Below are 9,760 nucleotides of genomic sequence, written 5' to 3'. Positions count from 1 at the left end.
GAGATGAGAGGGAGGGGAACAAGAGGGGAAAGATGGAAAGGAAAAAAGGAATTCAAACACACCCCCTAAAAAAGTCTATGTAGAAAAACAGAAAAAGAAAAGGCAAATTATTCCTGGGAGAATGAGCATTTTCCTCAGCTGGGGTAGGGCTGTCTCTCTGGTGCCTCTCTGAACCCACTGTCTTGTACCTGGAGCACAAGACCTGTCCCAGGATGCTTTCTCCTGCCACGCTGCTGTCCCGGTCCCTAGGAGGATCACACTCTTGATCCCCAAGCAGTGAGAATCTGGGCAACCAGTGCTGGAGTCCTGTCCTCTACAGAGCAGGGAAACCCTTATTTACAGAGCCACCAAAATACCTGCTTTCTCCAGACTCTTGTGGTCAAACAGTCCAAAGGCCACCCCAACACGTGCCACCCGACAAATCATTTGTCATCCAGTTTATATCCAGCATTTCAACTCTTAGGGCTTTGGAAGGCATGGAGTGCTGCCCTTCTCGCCAAGCCGAATGGAAAAGCACTCAAGCTGTGGAGAGGGGCAGGTCTTCACGCAGCACCGCCACGGCACGCACCGGGAGGCTGACTTGTCACTTCGGCACTGGCCTGGTGCAGAACTGCTAATCTCTTTCAGATTGAAGAGGCTGTCTGCTGCCAAGACTTCTCTGCCAAAAGATAACTTTATAATACTGATAATCAGGCGCCCTGTGATGATAAAATGCCTGTTGCTTGCCTCTGTATGAAGAGTTTCTTGCTGACAAGCTGCTTATTATGGCAAAGCACTTGTGTTATGGAAAAAGCAGAGCCATTTACTGAAAAGTAGCAAAAAAATCTTATCTTAGCCGAGAAGTGGAGAAAGTGCAATTAATTAATTTGTTTCTGAGTCTGACCTCTAGACATAATAGGTTTTATAGCACAGCTATATATTGTAATTACAGGATAGAGCAAGCCTATACTGTAGCTTGTAGTTGAGTGTGTAATGAGGAGTGAAAGATTGATGTTCAGTGTGGTCAGATGACTAATACTCTGGTAACAACTGAACTGGTCGAGCAAGAGTAACAGGCACCTGAGATAACATTTGATGTCTTGCTGAATAATGGTGGTGTTTCCTATGTTTATTATCTTCCTCTAACCTGGTAATTAACTTGTCCTAACAGCACTGAGTGCAACACAACATGGGGGATGCTGCTGCTGCTCTGTGTGTAGCTGATGTCATGCCACTGCTCATCCCTTTGTCCTCCCTCAAGAGCACTATGGGATTTTCCCAGACTGCACACAGTAACCACGGGCACATAAACACAAATGACAGATGATAGATGCCTTCTGAGAAACTTGCTTTAATGTTAATCTTCAATCTTGTCTGGGAAAACAAAGAAAGAACAGATGAACATGAGAGAACATCATGCCTTGATTGCAAAATAATGTTAGGTAAACCTTTAGCAGAGATGAAGCCAGTTTCATCCTAGGATACGTGGGAGGGTTTTTTGGTCTTGTACATAACCTTTTTGTGATGTTCTTCATAAAGACCCAGAGGTCTCCTCCTCCAATGGGGTTCAATTAGGTTCTAGCTCTCCTGCTGTGTTCAGGTGGTGATAAAACACCGTTGGGTCATTATAAGGTTGAAGCATGACAGATGCCCTACTATGTCTCACTGACTGAGATCTATGCAAAATTTAATTGTGTTTAAGTCCTGGAAATTCTACTGCTTTTTACTGGCACTATAACCCAATCACAACTTGCCTGAAAAAAAACCCAAGCCAAAACCAACAGGTGGGATTCTTAAGTGAATTTTCCCTTTTTAAAAAAAGAAAAAAGGTAAAAAACAAACAAACAAAAGAAATCTTTAAATGTGGAGGTTTCTGGCACACTATTCTGTAAACCTAGTGCAATACTTGCCATATTTTCAAGCAATGCCACTCCTGGACTTTAAAAGCTGTAGGGACTCAATTGTCACCGGTTTTTAATGCTACAGGCAATAACAAAGGAATTGCATTTATAATCGCTGCATTGCTTCTGAGAATTTCCTTGGCAGGGCTGCATTTGAGGCTCTGTGAGCTTGATTGGCAATGGCTGGGTTACCTGCTACTGCAAGCAGGGGTGACTCACCTGGGATTTCTATAGCCTGAGCACTAACAAAGAGCCTGTGACTTCCAATCTGCCTGGGGCTCCTGTCTGCTGCTCTGTGTGCCTCTGAAAACAACATGTATTCGGAAACTGAGCGGGGGAGGCAGAAATGAAGGGACAGGGATAGCAACAAACTCAGATTACAGTTTGGGTACCTGTGTTTCGGAGTGGCTCCAGTCACAATGCTTAGTTCAATCTGCTTTACAGAGCTACCCTCTGCAACCCTTAATCTCAGAAGATGCATTTGAAAAACAAGGGCAGTAAGCGAGGCAGGATTTGGATATGAACGGGGATCATGCAAGCCAGACTCTGGCATGGTAGCAAGGGATGCTGCCTGAGAGTGTAGGCAGCAGGATGAGAGTAGGAGAGTGAAGGCTCTCTGTGAGCTGATAAGGCTGGATTAAGGGTTTGGCACTGAGCAAACCATTAGAGAAGGGTGTCGTTAAGAAAGGCAGAGTGAGGAATCACTGCTGATCCTGCTCTAATGAACTGACCACGGCTGGAAATGGTTATCTCAGGACGGTGCTGAAAACCATCCACTAGGACAGATGAGATGTTTTAGGTGTTGTAAGACGGCATGAGCGACTCTTGCTGACACTGATGCTCCAGAAGCGCTGCATGTGGATCTCATTTTCTCTCTCACGGGAGGCAGGAGGAAAGACACAAACTAGTAATATTCGGCTGCTATTTCAGACCCGCTGCCAAGGGGTCCGGGCTACTTGAATGGCAAGAGAGACTTATGAGCCCTCGTTACTGCAGCCTCGAGTGCCTCTGCCCCCTCTCCCTCACTGCCGTGCATCGGCCGGGGTGGGCGTGCGAGGTGGGGGGCAGCGGGGGCAGAGGGGGGAGACAGCTCATGTAGAAAACAGTTTTGCTGTGCTTAGATCCTGCAGCTTTTGCTTTCCCCCTATTGTTAAGTGGCATTGAGCACCAGCAAAACAGGAAACCGCTTCCTCCAGCCGCTGACCCAGCGATCCCAGGCCAGCTGCTGGCTGCACAGAGTGGCCTCCCCACACCACCCTGTTCCTAGAAAGTGTCTGGACATTTGGAAGTGCCTTATGGAAGAGCAAGAAATATCAGTAAAGCTTGAATAGGCAGGTACACTTGGCAGCTCTTACAAGATGGGAGTCATACTGGAAATATCTGGTGGTAACAGCCAAAGCCGTCTCTGTTTTTCCAAACTTAGGGCTTATGGAAGTGACAGCAATCATGTCTAAGCCGATCTTGGTCACCTCACTCATCTGGTAACTAACTTAATTGTCTCTTTGTTGTGCCGTGCAGCTCTTGTATCAGACATCCTCACTTGGGCTGTAAAGAAACTATTGTTTCACAGGCACTGCAGCTTGTGTTGTGATCCTCAAATCTCAGAAGTCCAGCCAGGTCTCGCTTCGCTGGGCGGCCTTAGCAGAGGCAGGAAATGGTGCTGGTGAGGTGGTAGGTGACCCTGTTCTTCCTGAGAAAGCAACACCCCACGGTATCAAGAGAATATATGCTGCTTGGGTTTCTGTCCTTCTGAGGAGACTGCAAATGGAGGATAGCAAAGACCTTGTGGCTCCTTTTCTAATTGCACATCCCCTGGTGTTCTCTGATATCAAGGACAATGCCATCCTCCCTGGTGACATTCTGCTGACCTAGAATTCCCATTGACTTGTTTCGTTGTGGGTTTGTTGGGGTTTTTTTTAACATGGTGTGATATTCTTCATTCTGTCTCTTAAATACTTACATAGAAAAAAATAATCCTGTAACCTCACTGGGAATGTCTGGTGGATATTTTTCACAACTGCATTTCTGTGTTTCTGAAAGTAGGACACATCGATGTGAAAGAAATGATGCTCAACCCAATCTCTGTCACCTCATTACTCTTGAGCTCCAACTTAATTACCTCCCTGATGCTTTGCACAGTTCTTAACCAGACGTTCTGTGTCTGCTTAGAAATCTGCCATGCAAAATGAAGTGATGAGTGTATACCCTCTTCCTCCTGGAGAGATGAGCTGTGAGGTTTGGTAAATATCATTTCTAGAGCACCCCGAAGGTGCATCGCATTGTACAGGCCTGATCCTGCACCACTGGTGTTCACAGATGACTTACAAAGACCCACTGAAACCACACTGAAAGCTCATATCACAAAATTGGTTTAAAGATAATAGCAAAGTTTTAACCTCAATACATTTGTGGTTTATAGTTTAGAGCTCCAAAGACAGAAGTTAGGTTAACAGATCCCAAGTTCTGACCTCCTGTATACCCCTATGGCTATACTGACGCCAGTGGGATCGCAAGGAAGAAGAATTTGATGGTCTATTTTCAGAAAGTCTGTCAGTCCCTTGTGTGAAAGTTCCTACCCCAAAGTGGAGGGGACATGTCTGAACGCCTTGTAAAACTCACTCCTGGTTCACACACAGACCAAGGTCTGCCATATAAGTAGCCCTGTAACCCTCAAAAATTATGTGAGCTACACACTGAAAATTAATTTCAAATCCCTAAAATTTAAAATACATTAATTTTAAGAGTTAAAAATAGTATGAGGTATAATTATCAAGATACTATAATTTTGGCCATGGGGAAGATAAACTGGGAGTTCAACCACAGTAAACATCTCGGTGTTATAAGGATATGAGCACATTCTGATACATTTTTGTTGGTTTCTGTATGAGTGTCTCATTTATCTGAACTCAAACCCGGTGCCAGTGTTAAGTCACTTCTAGAGACTCACTCTGCCAGGCGGCACAGCACCCTCGGCCACGCAGTCTCCAGTTCAGTCTGTGTGGGGACAGGACAGCTCAGCTGTGTCACCTCGCAGGTGCACTCCTTCAGAACAGGCTGTTCTCACACTTCCCTCTGCTCGGCTCGCAACTGAAAGTTATCGGGACAAATGTACCTTCAGAATGCACTGTGGATGCCCACACTGCCTATCTCTGTTTTGTTTTGTTTTACTTTAACTGACCGTTTTACTGCAGTGTTTTGCACTGGTTTTGGAGGTCTGTGAGACTCTGTTCTGTTTGCTGTGTTCTTCAAAAGTAAACACATCTGGCAAGATGTTGCTGCTTCTCCCCGGGCCCTTCCTCATGCTCGGGGAGTTACCCGAATTGCCTCTTTAATTTCCCCCTTCCCAGAGGTGTGCTGTGCACTAGGGCATTTTCCATGGATTCTCAACATCGGTGTCACTGCAGGGACGCTCTCTCTGCTGCGTCGTCCCCAGGGTGAGCTGTGCCACAGGTTTCCCTAGGGAGCACGGATGACACCATCAATTGTACAGATGAGCAGTTCAGCCTCTGGGCTGCCTTTCTTTTGGTCTTTTTTTTTCCCCCTGTGTTTTTGTGACACAGGGGCTTGTCACAAAACCATTTTGAGCATGTGTGAGACGCTTAACAATACGGTAAATATACATCCCTTATCTTCCCTGACAGAGAGCTTTCTAAAATCTGGACGGTACTTCAAAACCATGAAGCCCGTTTCCAACAAACAATCTTTTTGTGTCTCACTCCAGATAGGCTTTGGTTTTCACTACAATAGTAATGCGGTGCATTAGAGTTTTAAGAAACTTATCTCTATCTATTTCCTGGTCTCCCTCACAAAATATAAATCACCGTTAACGTTGCCATTACACAACAAAAGTCAGTGCCTGTAACTCAAGGTTACACTTAACCTATCTTTGAAACTCATTTTGTGTAAATAAAGCATAATATTAAATAAAATAGGAGAACTTCACTAAGATGAAGAGAAATGTTTAGCCTAAGACATGCAAGAACACCTCCTGTTTCTTGTGGAGAGCTTCTGCTTGGAAGTTGGCCTTCTCAGCAGGGGCTCAGCAGCTTTCTGGTCGCATAACGTGGTTTCAGAATGATCTTTTTCACATGCTTTGTTTAGTTCTCTGTCTGAGTCTATAAAGTATTCCAAATCTCTCTCTTTCTCATGGTTACCAGCTGATCAGGCAAAGAATACCACTTAGGGCACATATATCGGTTCTGTTCAGCAGCTCTCGGATGATTGTTCTCTTATATGTCATTTATTTCTTTTCACAAGGGACACTTAAAAAGAAGGTCAGGGCCTGATCTGGGGACTGACATTCACCTGCACCCACGTAACCTGCTAATTGCTTTGTTGGAAATCCACCTACAGCTAGAAAAACTGTTCACTGCCGTAGTTAGAAGTTTTCTTCTTTATTTCCCTGGCGGAGAGCTGGGGATGTTTTGGTAGCTATTCCAGGGTTAATTGTCTTTCTGCCCAACCAGCCGCTGTTAAATGTTGGCTCTGGAAGGCTTTTCCTTTGCCCATTAATCTCAGATCTGGTGAGGCCAGTGAGGCAGTGAGGTGTGCATCTCTGTTTTTACAGTGCTAATGATAGACTTGTAAAAGGGGGGGAGGCTGTGGCCGGGGTTTTGCTGTAACACTGGCTCTTTTTCCTGTGCATAGCTACACTTTGACGTGGTATGCTTGAACTTACAGATCAAAGAGAATTACCAAAATGATCCACTTGTGAATTGTGGGCCATTATCTGTTATTAACTCATCTTGAGCACTGTGGTAAGCAAACTGTAATTTACAGTATGTTATTACATTTCTGCTCACTGTGGTGTGCGGCAGCTGAATGTGTGTGTGTGTGTGATAGTCCATAACGAGAAGTAATCTTTTCTAGCTAATTCAAACACATCTTTGCCAAGCCCTACTAAGGTTGAATAAGAATTTAATTTACTTCTAATAATTTTGTTTTTCTGCTTCCTGCCCCTCCCACCACATTTAGGAGAGGAGAAGGTTTCACCTTCTCCCGTTCTCTCCAGTACATGCTTGCTTCCAGGAAAACTTGGAAGCGCAGCAACAACCTCCTCCAGTTCTCTGCCAGATTTCCTTCAGGACTTAATGATTCAGGTGGCTTCATTTGCTAAATTTTTGCCAAAAAAAAGTAGTTCTCTACTGACACCATATAATAAAGTTGAGCAAACAGGAGGGCTGGTAGGAGACTTATTTTTATTGCCTGGCTCTAGTCACATGACAGCTCAGGTTACAAAATACTAATACCCCTGCCAACTCTTAGGATCCACCAATTCCTCTTGCTACTGTTTTAATCCAACCTGTCTTTTCTTTTCTTCTTTTTCTCCCCCCCCTTTTTTTTTTTTTCTCCTGAGGGCAGAGGGTGAAGGAGAAGGCATTAGACTGGGGCAGGAGATAGAGTGGAAAGCAAGTATATCATGATTGGGAGTATCCCTTTAGCTCCTTCAGTGTTTGTTCAGCACTTTTTCGCCAGCTGAATAGCTTATTCCCTCTGAGTGTTGGCAGCCTTTGGCAGTAGTAAAGCTATGTCAGCATTCCCCTGTTCCATCTCTTTTTTGGAAAAGAATCCTTTAAAATATTCCATTTTCACCTTGTTTGCAAGTTGTGATGAAGGCTTCTCCCCCAATTAAATTGTGACATTTTGGCTTGAAAAACAACTTCAAGATCGAGAAGATAAGCTGACACATATGCACACACTCAAAAAAAAAAAAAAATCCTCCTTGTGGAAAGAAATTCAGCAATTCAGTGGAGCCCCTTCTTTTGTTAGCAGTGAGACATGTATTTTCAGAAAAATAGTTGATAAAACAATAGATTTGAAAAATGTAAACTTTATGTAACTCTCTGGAGTTCTTCACAGTGGTTTCCCCTGTGTGCCTTCTTCCAGCATGCAGCAGTACCAGAAGCTTTGGTGCTACGGGTTCCTGCAAGGAATCTACCTAAATAGGTGGATGCCCAAGATCATTGTACAATCTCTGACGCTGTAGTGACGCTGCTGCTGATACCTCAGCTACTTTAGGGTGAAAACAACTGTGTCCACGATGTACCAAAGGCACAGCTCAGCAACAGAAGTAGCTCCTAACAGCAGGTTTAGAATTTTGTGCAAATGGAGAAATAAACCTCTATGGTGCTCATCCCACAGGCATTGATGATTTTTGTTCTGTAAAAGGTATAGAGAATGACTACGTATCTTTCTCCACCTTTGTGAAAGAAAAGCTGTGGTACAGGTAAATTAGGAGACCGGTTCAAGGCAACACAGGACCTCCCTGGTGAATTCAAGAGTGAGAGTTCAGGTGAGAGTTGTAGTCCCTGTGTGTCAGCTCGGACACCACCCATCTTCTCTTTTGGAAAAGCATGAGTGGAAATGCAGTTCCTCAGCCTTCCAGTGTCTGTGACCATGGTAGTTTCCAAGGGGGAGTATGTTGCAATTGTTTTACTTTTTCCATTTCTGCTCTTCTTCCACGAGTTGCCTATGAAGGTCTGCAATACTATTGCACTATTGCATCGTCCTCACTCAGAGCTTTCTTGAAAACACAACCCCACTCTGATTTCCCACACAACTACCTCTTGTAATTAGGAGCTTGTTATGGCTGCAACCAGGCAGGGTTAGAGGAAGCAGGTGTCAGCAGTGACTCCTTGCATCCACCTGTCTTCACCTGTTGTGGACACTGGCTGTAAGCTTTTAGGGGCAGGAACCATCCCTTTCTACAGCCTGTAGAAGGCTTCGGCCTGTCAGTGCTTCTGACCCCAGCACTGATGATGTCCCTTTAGAATGCCCGTTTTCAGGAGACTTAAATAACACATGTTCCTCACTTCAGCTTTTATGAGTTTTGTTATGCCGTGAGAACCAATGAAAATTATTTTGCTGAAGCCTTTCCACCTCAGCTGCACATAATACAAGTGCAAGAACATCAGGAGGATAACACCATCCACAGCAAGGGAAGGGCAGGGTTGGATCTCTGCACTTGCTTTGACTCCAACATAATGGAGTTAATTTAATAAACTGATAGATTTTGATAAACCATGGCCGTGTTGTGATGACCTGCTTCTTGGGTATTTTCCTTGTTCTTTAGGAAGTTTCATTTCTGTGTGTGCAATCACAGCACCCTCTACTGCCTCTTGCTCAATCTGCAAAAGGACAGCAAATGATTGTAAACTCTAAAAAGGGCTTTTGGAGTGCTAAACTCTCTGAAGTGTTGCTTTATATATGAAACTACGCCCCCGCCACGGGAAGGGTAACGCGAGGTGGTGTTTCAGTTCTATTTAGAAGGCGCTCCCGAGTTCCTGAAGGAACAGCAGGAATTCCTCGGGGGCTCCAGCACCCGCAGCCTGACAGCAGGCTCTCCCTGGTATCTGAATGCAAGGCGTTATGTTCCACTGCTGTTAGGTCCCTGGGGAAAAAACGAATTAATTGTCCTTGCGAGAAACCTGCAAAGGCACCAGATCAAACGCTAATTCTGCGTCTTCCCAGATTAACTAACAGCAGCCCCCGGCTTCCCGGACTCTGCCCTCGGGGAGCTGCAGGGCTGGGGGGAGCGCCGTGTCCCCCCTCGCCCCACCCCGGCACGGGTTTCCTCCTTGCTGCTCCTCCTGCAAACCTCGGGGCCTCCTTCCTTTCCTCTCACACCGGGCCCCTCGCCGGGCCCCTTCCCACCGGCTGGGAGCCACGGCCACCTGCGGTTCCCCGCCTTCACGGGGAGCCAACGGGCCGCCCCCCCCCCCCGCCGCAGTGACAGGGAGCTGGCCCCTGGCCCCTCCCTCCCCCGGCTCCCGCGGGGCCCAGGCCAGCGCCCCGCTCCTCGGCAGGCCGCGGCCTGCTGGCGGCCGGTCGGGTGACGGGAGCTGCCGGCCCGGAGGAGGCGGCCATGGGGTAACGCGGCG

Source organism: Calidris pugnax, unplaced genomic scaffold, assembly GCF_001431845.1.
Source record: "Calidris pugnax isolate Ruff unplaced genomic scaffold, ASM143184v1 scaffold56, whole genome shotgun sequence".
In the NCBI taxonomy this organism is placed as follows: Eukaryota; Metazoa; Chordata; class Aves; order Charadriiformes; family Scolopacidae; genus Calidris; species Calidris pugnax.
This window is presented reverse-complemented; position numbering follows the sequence as displayed.